The 14,052-nt window shown below is 39.2% G+C and overlaps 1 long non-coding RNA gene across 1 annotated transcript in view; it reads right to left on the minus strand.

The window, feature by feature from the left end:
- Nucleotides 1–12,825, minus strand: part of LOC127531193 (uncharacterized) — a 96,425-nt gene extending 83,600 nt beyond the window's left edge. Inside the window, exon 1 of the long non-coding RNA XR_007938177.1 lies at nucleotides 12,769–12,825. This is a non-coding gene — a long non-coding RNA (uncharacterized LOC127531193). The remainder of the gene's footprint in view (nucleotides 1–12,768) is intronic.
- Between the last annotated feature and the right edge of the window lie 1,227 nt (nucleotides 12,826–14,052).

Here is a 14,052-nt window from a genome sequence, read left to right on the forward strand (position 1 = left end):
GCCTACAGGCTAACACAGCAGAGTGGCTAAAACAGTAAAACGCCCCAAAGACGTTTCAGCGTGATTCTCAAAAAGGTTCACACTGCAAAGCCAAAAGAGATTAATATCTCTATCTTTAATTCGAAACATTTCATTTCTCAGCATTTGTCAATTGCAGGTGAAGTGATAGAGCCAACAAAAGCAGATTCTGTGAACGGATTTTAAGTCAGATCTGTCAAAGCAGCGAAATATATACTAAGATATATATTCAGAGGAGGTGGAAAGAAGTCATTGCTTCTGTTTTGTGGTGTGGGAGGCATGCAATGCCTAATTTGAGAGAACGAACGTGCTTAAGTTATTACTGCAGGAAGGCAATCTGTCAAAGGCAGGCTGTTTTGGCATGTTGCATACCGCTGCTGAGATCAGAGAGTCAGATTCTGCTTGCAATTACTGCTGAAGGACCTTGGATGCAGGCAGGCGGCCATTAATCCTGCTTCTGGCCCTGCACACTCTGACATATCAAAATTCCCACTGTCCTCCGTGCCACAGCGCTGGGAAAAATGCACCAGAGCAGCCAAACCGCACCACTGGAGTAATTGATGCCATCATTAATGTAATTAGGTTCACTTAAGTCGGCAGTATGTTATGACTTACTTTGTACTGTAATGTATGGACATTTACTGGGGAGAGGAGACCACTGAAATTTACTTTATTAGCAGTTAGTAAGTTACTGGAGCTGAGAATGAAAAATGAGTTGTGATTTTAAACAGCAGACCGGAGGTTTCTTAAGTAATCACAACATTTGCCGAGGTAAAAGTAGTGGCACCATGATGTAAAAGTCCAAGTGTAATGCATTCAGACTTTTTCTTCAATCCAGTGGAGCTTTGGAAAAAGGAAATAACACAATTTTCCATTTAGAAATAAGAAGTTGCATTCACAAGCAATTAGTCACCTATGCTACCTTCATTTGCCCTTGGTTTCTGCTTGTGGTGGCTAATGTTAGCCATTTCTGCCTTAACTTGGCATTCATAACGTCAGTTTTCTGACTTCATCACTCTTCTCTACCTGCACAACAGTTGCATTAACATTGTCCTGTAACTGTCATTTGTTGCTTTCATGGTTCAGGAAATGCTAAATTAGTCATTCTAAGTCAAAGCATAAAAACAAAGTGGATTTAAGTAGCAGTGGTAGCAGTAGTAATGCTAATGATGCCTGAAACTGAAAGTAGCATTTCAGTGTTTTACACTAACTGGTTGCAATGGTGTTCATTTTGAATAATATGTTTTCATGTACTTTCTCTGAACATTGCACATTCTTGCATGTAATAAATATTTCTATTATTTTTTATCATTTAAAACTCCCTAGATTTGCTATTCTTGCTGTTTAACTGACTCAAAACACTTGCTCTTTATTTGACTTGGAATATTTACAAACAATTAAAGATCTTTATATGTTCATATCCAGACAGTATTATCTGTAATAACTGATCAAAATGTATTTTTTGATTTTAGTTTCTGTAAATATTCTGAATCTCCAAAGAATTATGTAACTAAAGCTTCAAAATACAAAATATACAGCAAAATATAGTGGAGTTTAAATAAGAAGTAACATAAAATGGAATTCCTCTACAAAAATCCAAGTACCTCAGAACTGTACAGTGCTTGACTAAATGCACTTTTCAGCACTGCTGTAAGCACAATATTCTCTATGAAAAACAGTGAAATAGCACAAGATAATATGACATAAAATACACAAGTAGAGTATTAGGTTTACACTGTTCAGCACTGCAGATGACCAGATGTCTAGTTTGCACAATAGCATAAGTATACAGGACTTTAGAGTACATTCATTTCCCTATGGACATCCATATGCACAGCAACAATAGACTCCCCTAAAAGCCTCCACTGACTCTTTGTTCTCTTCACAAAACCATCTTGTTTGCTGTACAAAGAATGTGGTTTCATCTGAGTGAAAGCAACACAGACACATTGAAAAGAAAACGCCTTCAAAGAAAGAGATTCATCATCATGTGCCGCCCCTCCCACCCACACTCCACCTACACATCGCTGTGATCAGGTCATTTAGCTGTTTAATGTGGTATGACATTTTATCCCCACCTTAAGCATCTTAAAGCAGTGTGTTATGCATGGAGCAATTTCAGCACCAGCAAACGTCTGAGTTTTCTTAACCCTCTGGTAGGTTTAGCTGGAGAAAAAAGAAAGTAAATGTTTCCATCACGGGAAAGTGTTGACGCTGCCAGAACCTATAGCTGTAGACGGCTTAAAAACTCTGAAGAAGATGACGTTGATTTAACATAAACAGGGGGAAAAATGTGAGTTCACAGTGACAAAGTTGAAGTTAAAAAGTGGATAAAGTAAATTTCACAACAAGGAGTTTACATTAAGAAAAAAATTTGGCAAAAAACAAAACAACACAAATGAACGTGCAGAAGACGCCGGCATATCAGAATCCATTTAACATTCCATGAACTGTGGCTCTAAACATTCTGTCACGCTTCCAAATTTCTGGATAGTGTCATGTTATGCCCGAGCATCTGTGTGCGAACTGAATAACTAGCATGACTCCTGTGCAGATGGTCACAGGATGTGACCACCTCATATCGTCTGTTCCCATCCATCTACCACTAAATAGCTCCTTTGACACTGTGTGCCCGCTCCTTGGCCAAGACGCCTCACATGATCGGCACCATTTTGAGAACAACACAAAAAAGAAGAGACACGCATAAGTCCTTTTTCTTTTTTAAAGGTTGCAAAACATCACATTGCACACACATAGCACATCCCACAAGAACTTTTGACCTGTTTGTGGCAGGCTGTGAGTCACGAGTTAGTCCTCTTGATATCACTCCTTTGAAATCTTAATGTCCTACTGCCCTTCTTCATGGCCCCCACTCAACAGCTAAATCAGATTTATAACTACTGTCAAAGGCAGGGATGACAGATAAATTAATCTTCCCTTCACGAGTTTACATCTCGGGCATCTGGACTGCTGATCTTGCCCTAACAAGCGCAGAGGTCTTGGTGAGCTGTCTTTTAATGTTGATGTGTTCATGGCTGGAGATGAATGGCTCTGTCATAGGAATCTATTTATACAGCAGTTATATGGCAGTGCCACCAGATCCAGGACGTTGCACTTCCCCGAGACAAGCACGAGCATCTGTTAGAGGAAGTCAGCAAATGACACTTTCTTTGGGTCGGAGCACTGTTCAATGTAATGCGTGTCTGCTACAATCAGGACATATTTAGCAAAAGATGCTGTAAATATGTCCTTTTCTTCAACAAAAAATAAACAAATAGACTGACTAGGAAGTACTCAGATAAAGCACATTTTGAATGTTTTATTTGAAGAAAATGCTTTAAAGAAGCAGGTTTAAAAAACTATCACAAAAGAGTGACAAACTATTTACAATTGGCTGATGACTGCAATTATTTTTGAAGAATGCATAAACATGAATGAACAGTGAAAAATTATTGTATGTATATTGGACTCCTCTGGTTGCGAAAAGAAGTCTGATTGAATAGAAGTCTCTGAGAAAATGACCCTACTTCTCATGTGATTTGTTACCTCAGTACACATTTTCCTAATGAGTCAACGGTCTTAATTGCTAGTTTCAAGTCTTCGTTAGCTCAGCATGATGTCTGTTTTGTAAATTGTGATCCCATTTAAAGTAAAATAGATGACAAAGCAGAATACGTTTTAGGACTTGGCTACCCTGTGATGATTCTCATTGCCATAACTGCATCTATCATGTCCTTGAGTTCTGGTTAACTGAGAAGAGTCTGACTGTTGTACCACTGCACAGCAAAAAGACATGGACACTACCTTTCTCACTAGCATCGCAACTGATAAGATAAACTCTTTTGTTGTATATGTACTTGTTTATTTGCTATCTTTCTTCCTGCCAGGTCATCATTGTAAATGAGAAATTGTTCTCAACTGAGCTTACCTGGTAAAATAAATAATAATGATAATAAAAAAACTCCCATTACTATGGTTACGGAACACAGTGAAGACAACAGCTGTGCTCTGTGGTCATTTATTAAAGAAATAATAAATGCAAAAAATTTGACTAAAATGTCACCAATTAAAATTAGAAAACTACCAAAAAAAAAGAAAATAGCTAAAGTGAGCTAAAACTACTTTTAGACAAAAGACTAAATCTTTTTCCACACTAATATGAATGCTTTAAAAGGCAAACTTTTTCCTTTACGCTTGGGTCTCTCATCCACATCCAAATCACGTTTTAGGTCACTCGAAAACCTTCTAATGTCTAGATTTTTTGCATAACGAGCATGTACCTGAAACATCATCAACGGCATATACATATATATGCAACGGTTTCATTGCGTTGCTTAGCTCTTAACTTGGCATTCTTGCATCATTACACGGACACACAAAAACATCAGTGTATGCATTTTCAATTCTGCAGAAACGATAAAATGACAGACTGTTCTTCTCTAGAATTTGATTTATTATTGCCGTAGACTTGCACTGCATGCTTAGTACAGCGACAGTAGGTTTCTTTGCATTCTTGTGTGTGTGGAGACATGCTGTAAAACAATGGTCACGCAGACATATTTCTTTTATAAACAGAGGAGGAAGAAACCTGTCTAGGAAAATAACTGCACTAATGTTGACAAGGCCTCACACTAAACAACATCAGGTGTCAGAATTAACCCTGTTATCCGAGCTCCTCTACGGAAGCACAAAACAACAGCCCAGGTTGAGGTCTGGAAGCGCAGTGGTTAGCCAAGGAAACTGAGTGCAGCGGACAAAAGACACATCAAGCTGACTTGAAGCTCAATAGAACCATCAGATCAGAACAAGCACAAACCACATATCTGTCGAAGATCAGTCATTAAAATACAAGTCAAAAAGACTTCAGAGCCTAAGATGAACATGTGACCATCAGTACAGAGCTATTACACGGACACAGCTGAAGGACAGGACCACCAGGACTGCAGAACTCAAGCTTGTCATTGTCAGCCCACCCTCCTCAGTACCTACCACACCTCCTCACCCCATCACATGAATCCCAGTCACCACCCTTCACTGCCTCGGCAACAAAAGATGCTTTGAGGTCATGCTCCTCTTCTTTGTGCCCACCACAGCGCGTGAACAGAACCACTTGAGACAAGGGCGACTTAAGAGGAGCTTATAATGAAAGGATGTCCATCATAAAGGAAAACACATACCATCACTGAAGACTCATTATAGTGATGTTCTAATAAATCAGCTTTTGAAGCGTGTAAAATTGTTAGTAATTCTAACAGCTCTTATTTGACTTTCCTCATCAGACTGCGGAACAGACTTCATTGATGATAATGTGCCTGAGCTTTAAGCTGCACCCCTTTTTATATTCATCGCCCCAAGAATCCTCTGTGGGGGTTTAAAACTTCAAACAGTTCCTCATGAAAAAGTCAGAAGGTGTCAGACATGTGTTCCCCCTCCTCACCCCTATCCCGCTGGCTTGCCAACACCAAAGGCCAGAATTGATTTTGTGTGAAGCAGGACCAGCTCCACCCCCATCAGGGATCACCTGCCTCAACCCCGACTGAGCCTCTTACACAGCACCAACAATTAGGAAAAACAGTAAAATATTGGCGAGGTATCTGTGGTTTTCAGGGTAAATTTAGCTAATCATGTACAACATAGTGTGCAACAATTGCAGAGCGTGTTTTGTAAGATGCGATTTCCTGTCAGAACATCTGAAGGAAGTTAAATTGTCACGGTTAATTTCTTTTTACTCTAATTCCACATGGATGATCTTTGTGTATGAGCTAATAAAGTGAGGTTTATGGAAGATTCAGGCCAGATTATCTGAGGTAAGAGCGCTGTCCTGCGACTCAGAAAGCTTTAAAGTTAGTCTAGCTGTAAATAAAAAAATGCAGTATGAAAGGTCATTCAAGAGCCAACAGAGATAAAAGTCTGAGGTGGCTTTCTTGTACAGTGATCCATTTACGATCCCCTTTAAATTAAACATTCCTTCCTGTTTGTCTGCATGTGCTCCTGCTGGCAGGGAGAGGCAACATGGAGCAAGTAAACTTCTGATTTTCATTTCAGATGTTTGTGGTTTTTGACTTTTGAAATGCCCCACATTGTCTGAACTTATCAATATCTAACTCAATATTTGGGTAAGAACTTAAATATTGATCTGATTCGATGTAGAAGGCTGCTGTAGTTTCACTAAAGACATTTTCATTTTTCTTTTTGTAGACGCACAGGTGCAGCTGAGACCGCTGTGTATTCAACATTAATAATGGCTCTGTTCATTTTAAGTGTCCCAGTCAGCCATGTCAGTGAGCCAGCAATAACATGACCCTCAATCTGGAACAACGGAACAAAAATATAGCCAACATTAATGTAATGACTTGCAGCCGTTCTTTTCCTACTGCGATATGTCAAAGTGTCTGTGCTGTGAAAAAGGCCTTTTTCTATACTTTCTTAATTCACATTTGTTCTGAAAGAGAACTTAAACATTAATACTGAAGGATAATTTCAGTTTATTATATTGTGATATTTGGATGTCAAACTTTTTAAAGTCTTTGTTTAGACAATAACCTCTTATAGGCTTCATAATTTGACAGTAGTTGCGGAGATTTGCTAACACAGCACACTGCTAACAGACATGAAGAGTTAAGTGAGATTACCGAGCAAAATTATTAACTAATCTCACAAAGTCAGAGCTGGTCTGTGAACTGTAATGAATGTTTACAACAGACACCATTTATTGTTCACCTTAGTTTTCTCTTTCAGATGAACTTACTACTACTACTCAGAAGCTTTGTTTAAATATGATCAAATCACGGGCCACACTGACATGTAATCGCTGTGATCACTGATTCACATGCATGAGGAAACTCCACTGCATGTCATCTCCCCATTAAAAAAAATGGAGAAAAATTAAACCTTAGACCTTAGGAATTGCTTTTGTAAGAATATTTTATTATTATTGACGCAGATGTTGGCCAAAGCTATGACCTATGATTTGTAATAAACCAGAATTACTCTGGAAGTTTAAAATACCTGCATTTGCCACATTTTTCTAATGTCAGCATCCGTAATCCATAACTATGTGTGAATGACTCATACAGCACTTTACTGAAAGGATACCACCCATCCCACAAACACATCACCAAATCAAAGCAGAAATAAAATCCTAATGGCAAACTAATATTTAATGATGTGTTTAAGAGCTTGGACAACAGTTTATGCACTATCATAAAGCATCCATTAAAAAAAAACACAGTTTAATGCAGCTGTTTTCACACATTCGGTGTTAATGCATGTTAATGGATTTGACAGACTTCTATTTTCCTTCTACCTACTGTAGACGTGTGTCATTTATGTCACTTAATGACTAAATAAAAGCACCTCTGAAGCAGAAGGGGAGCGTATGAAAAGACAAAAACAGGCTAGGAAAAAAGAAAACCTGTGAATGTGTTTTGGAACAGAGAGTTTTAGGATCCTGGCGTCTATGTGTGAGACACGACTTCCTTATTTTCAACAGTGAGCACTTCAACCACTGGCTAGATGTCAACCTCCCATTCTAATGGACAGCCACAAAGCTGACAGGCCGTAAATCAGAGGAACTATAGAAAGCCATTAGTCCAGGGATACACAATAAAAAGCGGTAATGGTCTCATAAAGCCTGCAACACCACAGCAGACATTCTGATTCTGTCTATTAAGGGCTGCACGGAGCCTCGGATGAGTGAAAATAAGGAAGCCATTTTTCTTTTGTGCATTGTTGCCTGGGGTCTCGTGCTCATGATCAATGTACAGTAAGATGCACTGTGCTGAGAGCTATTTATTTACACTGTACTCCAGCTGAGTGAATATTAGACGGCAACATTGTGATTATGAAGTGGTTCTATTGAGCTCCATGTTACAGACGGCTCATTGATTTACTGTGAACGGGTTATAAATGCCAGATGTGCTCGGAGTACTGGTTATACTCTGTGTGTATTGAACAATAGTTTATAATAGTTGCTATGATGAGTGCAATCTGGTCCTGAAATTACAGACTTTTTTTTATTTACCCCTAGTTGTATGTAGCCAGATACTCTTAACAGAGAGTTTTGGTTTTATTTGTTCATATTTCAAGATATCCGTCTTTGAAATGGGTGCTTCACCCTTGTACAATGGAACTGAATGAAAGTTAATTTCTAGTGTTCACAGCACTATAACAGGTATCTACGGACATGCCTGCAGCTCTGACACTGGACTCAGGCACATCGGTACAAGGTCGACTGGTTACTGGTCTGGTCGATTATCATAGCTGATATTCTACATTTTTCTGATTATTTGTATCGTTGCTATGCTGTTTCAGATTTTTTGATGGGTCAGGCTTTACAGGGTTAGATTCCCATTAAAATAAGCTTGCTTTAAAATGTGCTACCTTAACTCTGATGCAGCCACCTCTCTCTACTTGTCGTCACTCTGTGGTCTGACCTGCCCACATCAATTGGTTACACATCACAACAAACAGTCTACGAATGCTAAAAGATAAAAGTTGAAAAGTTCACTGTAAATGAAACAGATATAAACCAAGAAAAGACAAATGCATTTCAATAAAGTTTTGAGTTGGAGTTTGTGCTATTCGGAATTTTGGCACTAAGATTTGACTTTTAACTGCAAATGTATCTCAGATCAAATTGGTTCTGTCACTGTGTTACTAGCAATCATCATTTGTTTTGAAAGTATTTGATATGTTGTGGAGAATCAATCAGTGCAACTGTAACTGTTGACTTATTGATAGTGCTACATAAAAAGTTAAGGATTTACAATTCCAATTTATCTTTATTCACCTTCAGATTTTACTCAAAATGTGAAAATCATGGTGGCACTGGATGAAAAGTGGGCAGGATTCATCTTCTGGAGGACATGAATCTCTGTACCAAATTAATGGCCCTTCATCCAAAATATTTTAGGCTTGATCAAATTGGTGAACTGACAGGCTGATAGACAAATCAGCATCATCACGGCTAAGAAACACATTGAAAATCTCACCAGCAGCCTCTTTCTTTCATCATCTTCTTTCAAAAATATATCCCCTGTACCCTGGGTAATTCACAGACCTCATTGAGCATATATTTCATTGGAACCATTTGCTCCAGAAGAAAAAGCCCTTTTCCTTATGTCCCATTTGCTTTAAACACAACAAACATATTTCTAGCAGAAGACACATTAAAACTTCAAACCCTTCCAAACACATGGAATCAAAACTATGTGCATGGCCGAGTAACATTAATGGAAGACTTTTAACAATCTGGACAAACCAACCCTTTAATTATGTTTTCCTTAACCAAATGCTGTCAGTTTTCAAGTGAAATTTCACAAATAAATACAATGTTAAAAAAACAACATAGCAAATATTGGGCAACGGATCTTGAATGTGCTGCAAATGAAGGCTGGAGGCTCACGATAGCGTTCCGTGTTCGACATAACAAATCTAATTTACCAGAAAGAATTTCTTGAAATCATGCCAACCTGTTTTAGCTATTCACAAACCAGATGCCAGATGTCTACATAATTTCACCAAATCAACCCAAATTTCTCCTCTCAGATGATAAGAAAGTCTCCTGAGTGACATTTCAACAGGCTGTTCTGAACTTACAGCAAGATTGAACTCGCCTGAAGACAATGACAAGCTCCTCTCTGTCTGATGTCACTTCCCATTTCCAGGCCGACTGCTATCTGCTACTGGCTTCTGCCAATAATAGCTCATCAAAACAACACAACCCTTCTTGGCACCAAAATAAAGGCTGCGGTCCACGTCTGTGCCACTCAGTTGTCAATTAAGACTCCTCTTCACACTGACACTTGTGACTTAAAAGAAACAGTCGAGAATGTGATGAATTTGAGCCGACAGATGAGAAGGCAGTACGCTGCGTTGCAGTACCATAATGCGCTTGAGATATGGATAACAACTGACACCACTGGCAGGTCTTATGAAGTTTGATTTCATTTGTCAGGCCTCTTCTACTTTGTCTTTTAGCTCGCTTGCTCCCTCACTTTTCAATCATCGTGGTAATAGCTCATCCTGATAGCCTGAAGACACTCACACTGGCTTCCATTTAAAATGCAAAGACATAAATATAGTAGGTGCTGCTATGCACTACACATCAAGATGGCATCCGCTGTATCTGATATGTTGTAAATTTATCTGTTTGCATGTAATATATGTATAAAAAGAAGCAACCGGGCTCTGGATGCCCGCAGGGTGTCCTGATCTCTGGAATTCACACAATTTCAAAAAATTAAAATACATACAGATGAACACATATCACATAAACCACGAATGACAGAGAAATAACCATCAACCTTGGTATTTGATCACTAAGTAGACAAATGGAGCAGTAAGTGTCCAAGCCTGTCTTGGCGAATACCTTGCATGCTTGTCTCCAGCCGACCACATGACGCTAATTCCTGAGTGAAGCACTCCTCCTGTGTATCCCTAATCCTGCCTGTGAAATGTGACAAGATCATTCTTTAGGCCTACTTTACTCTGAATAATCTGCCCATCACAGACATTCATCCCGACCTGCACAGTGCCTCCAGCGTCATAACATGCTACCTGTACATTTTCACCCCGACTTAGACTCCATAAATTAAATCTAGACAAGCAAATGTGAGGGATCAACATCCAGTGCTGGATGTGTGTCGATGTGGAGAATGTTGATTTTACACTGACTGCCTTACAAACAAATGCACAGCGCATGGCGTCTTTTAAACTCAATTCAGATCCAGTACTCACACAAATAAAGTGAGTGAGAGGGTTGCCACAATTAGTCAATTAATCAATGACAGAAATTTTTCAGTTTTGATATCAATGCAAAATATTGTGCTTCCAATTTTTCTCTATTTTCATGTTGTGATTATCTTAGAGTTTGGAACTAGTGGAAAATTTTTGAGACAACCCATTGGACTTTAGGGAATCGTATTTTTTTTTTTTAGTTTCAGACAAACTATGGCAGAAATCAAAGAAATAATTAACAGATTCTTCAAAATTGTTGCAAGCAAGACCGAGCCATGCCTTATACTTTGATGTCATCAACATGGAAATGATTGCACTCCTAGTTTCCCTAAAGCTAATAGACAAGCACAGCACAGTTGGTCTCACAGGAGCTTCTTGAAGTTTCCACAAAGTTCTGAACCAGTGATATGGCAGCTGTCAGGTTGAATTGAGCGACTGGTTCCAGTGCTAACAGGGAGGTTAGGTGAAGTTAACTCTTCTCTACAGCATGACTACAACCCGCCAGGATCCTCACCTACCTGATGGCAAGTGGACGACAGCATATAATCTCCACAGGCTTTACTTTCTACTCCTGACCAGCTTTAACTAATTGAGAAGACAAAGTGAAAAAGACCCTTCACCGCCGCGATCTTGGCTGCACCTCAACTTTTCTAACTCTCTCCGTCATGCTGCTCTCCCGTCGTCTGACTTCCGGCGAGATAGTGTAAGTTCTTCATGTCAGCTCCAAGTTGAGCTCTTGCAAATGAAGTCAACGCCACAGTATTTGACACAGATGGGGGGAGGAAAATATCTCGGGTGCAGTCAAGGGGAATGGGTATGACTTCTAAGTATCTGAAATGTCCTGTCTTAAACACATAATATCCGTAATACTTCCTGACACATTCGCCTATAACCTCTTATTCTGTGCCAGCTTCTGTGGGGCCTTTTTTCCCTCTCTGGGCGTAGAAGAAAAGCAGTCTATTTTCTTGTCATATTTGGTTGAAAGGGGACTCTCAACTTGGAGTCTAATTTCCTGCACTTTAAAGACAGTCCACATGCAAGGTGCATTACCGTGCTATCAAGGTGATGGCAGCAATTTCAAACTGTCAGTCAGTCATGGAAATATCAGAGAGACTTAATGTCTAGTGCAACCTGTCAAAGGCTCCTGTGAAGTGCTAGGGAGCATAATCTGAGTTTTATTCACTCAGCACCATTTACTTGTCAGTGCAGCTCTCTGTTTCACTCTAGATGGTAGCTCATAATGAGATGGGGATATAATATACCCATATAGCTACTTAAATGAAGAGGTCAAACTGTGACAGGCTTTAAAAATGTATATGAGGGAAAACGACAGGGAAGCAGAATGTACAGCTGCTGCACATCCACACAGAACAGTTTTATTATAAATATCATAGTTTCGGGCTGAGTATGAACCCCTTGCATCTCATATGATTCTAAAGTTCTTGCTTCGCAGACAGCAGTTAGTTAAGGCTGTTAATTTCCCGATAGACGCACCACTCTGGGTGACACACTGGGGCTGTACTTAACCATTATTAATGTGACAGGCCTCAGTGCAAAGCAAATCAATTAAACAGGAGCAATCACCATAGTCTGGATAACGGCCTTTTAAGACTGTTTTCATGTGACAAGGAGGTCCTCGATCCAGGCCTCTGTGCCAGGACCTGACAGGTCAAGAAAGCGGCATGAAACAATAGCACCTTCTAACCATCATCTCCCCTTTTTACCTGTCAGATCCAGTCGGCCTGTCTGGCTGCTGACGTGGCGCGCCCTGCGCTGGCTGCCACAAGGTGAATTTTCATGTCATGTCGAGGGAATTTCTTATTCCATTTGCCCGACATTATAATGCTACATTTATCGACCATATCCTTTTTTTAAAAGCTATATGTCAAAGGCTTTGCAGCTGAGTTTTGGTTGTTTTTTTCTAATAGTTTAAGCTACAGGTTCTTTGTGATGATTTCAATGTATGTGTTCTAAGTACAAAGAGAGAAAAATATCAAGAGCGGGGCTTACCGTTTTGCCATTTGGATAAATATTACACTGCTGCCTGCAACCTCTCAAGTATCTGAATGGATGGAAGAAAGAGCAGATTCCATGAAAGCATCAAATATATAAAATATGCTCAAGAAATTTGATTCAAAGCAGTCTGAAGTTATATTATGATATGCATACATTTGTCTAGATAGGCTCCAGCACCCCCCGCGACCCTAGTGAGGATAAAGCGGTGTATCGAGAATGGATGGATGGATGGATGGATGGATGGATGGATGGATGGATGGATACATTTGTGTAATCAAGCCTGTAGTGCAGACTAACCATCAGCCTGCAGAGCTGAATTATACAATACACATTACACAATTATACATTATACAGTACAGTCATAATAGAAGCTCCTGTCACTGTGAATTTAATTGCCACTGTTGTTAATTTTTAATCAACCAAATGATAAATGGCGAAGCCTCGGATGCACATTTAAAGTGTGGGTACAGCACAAAAAGCCACTAACAGGATGTAAAATCAACACTAAAGATTAGGACAAGTGCTACAGGCAGGATGAAGGAAAATCTCACCACCAATTTAGCACATTTAGATTTAATATAGGCCCTGAATAAAATCAAAAAGAACACTTAGGGAAGCAAAAACAGAACTTTGTCCTTTCAAAAAACTAAATTAGGATTCTGAAAACGATTTAGAGTTTTTGCCAACCTGTATGGTGTTCACTGTTTTCCCAACACCTTGTTTTTTATCACTTTGTGTTTTCTTTGGCCAAGGACAAGAGTATAGATAAGAACATATAGGGGCTAACAGCAGAATCCTGAACAAACAAGAAAACAGTTTCTTATTAATAATGTGTCCATTGTACAGATTTCTAGGAGTTTAGATTGTAACTTTAGGGGATAACTGGACTGAACTAAGAAATTCTGCATGTTACAAAAACAATACAGTGAATTTTACTCAGCTTGCCACCATTTTATATTTGCAAAGGCTTGACACTACTTTCCTGAATTCATGATACAATTTGGAGGAATTTTGCAGGAGAAGAAAAAAAAACAATCCTTTATGAATATAAATCCTTAATATTTAATCGTGATACAGGCTTTTCTTTCTCTTTAATCACCGACTAGAGGCACCCAGCCCTGCTTGTAAACGCTCGTATTTGCATCGACTCTGGGTGATTCATAAACGTGTCCTTGTGTGAAATACTAGCGGGAGATTTCAAGCTTTCTGTTTAAAAGTAATGAATTACGGGCGACGAAAAAATGTGCAGCCATTTAAGGATAAAGTCGAGAATTTGGT

Source organism: Acanthochromis polyacanthus, chromosome 19 (genome assembly GCF_021347895.1).
Source record: "Acanthochromis polyacanthus isolate Apoly-LR-REF ecotype Palm Island chromosome 19, KAUST_Apoly_ChrSc, whole genome shotgun sequence".
NCBI classification, from domain to species: Eukaryota; Metazoa; Chordata; class Actinopteri; family Pomacentridae; genus Acanthochromis; species Acanthochromis polyacanthus.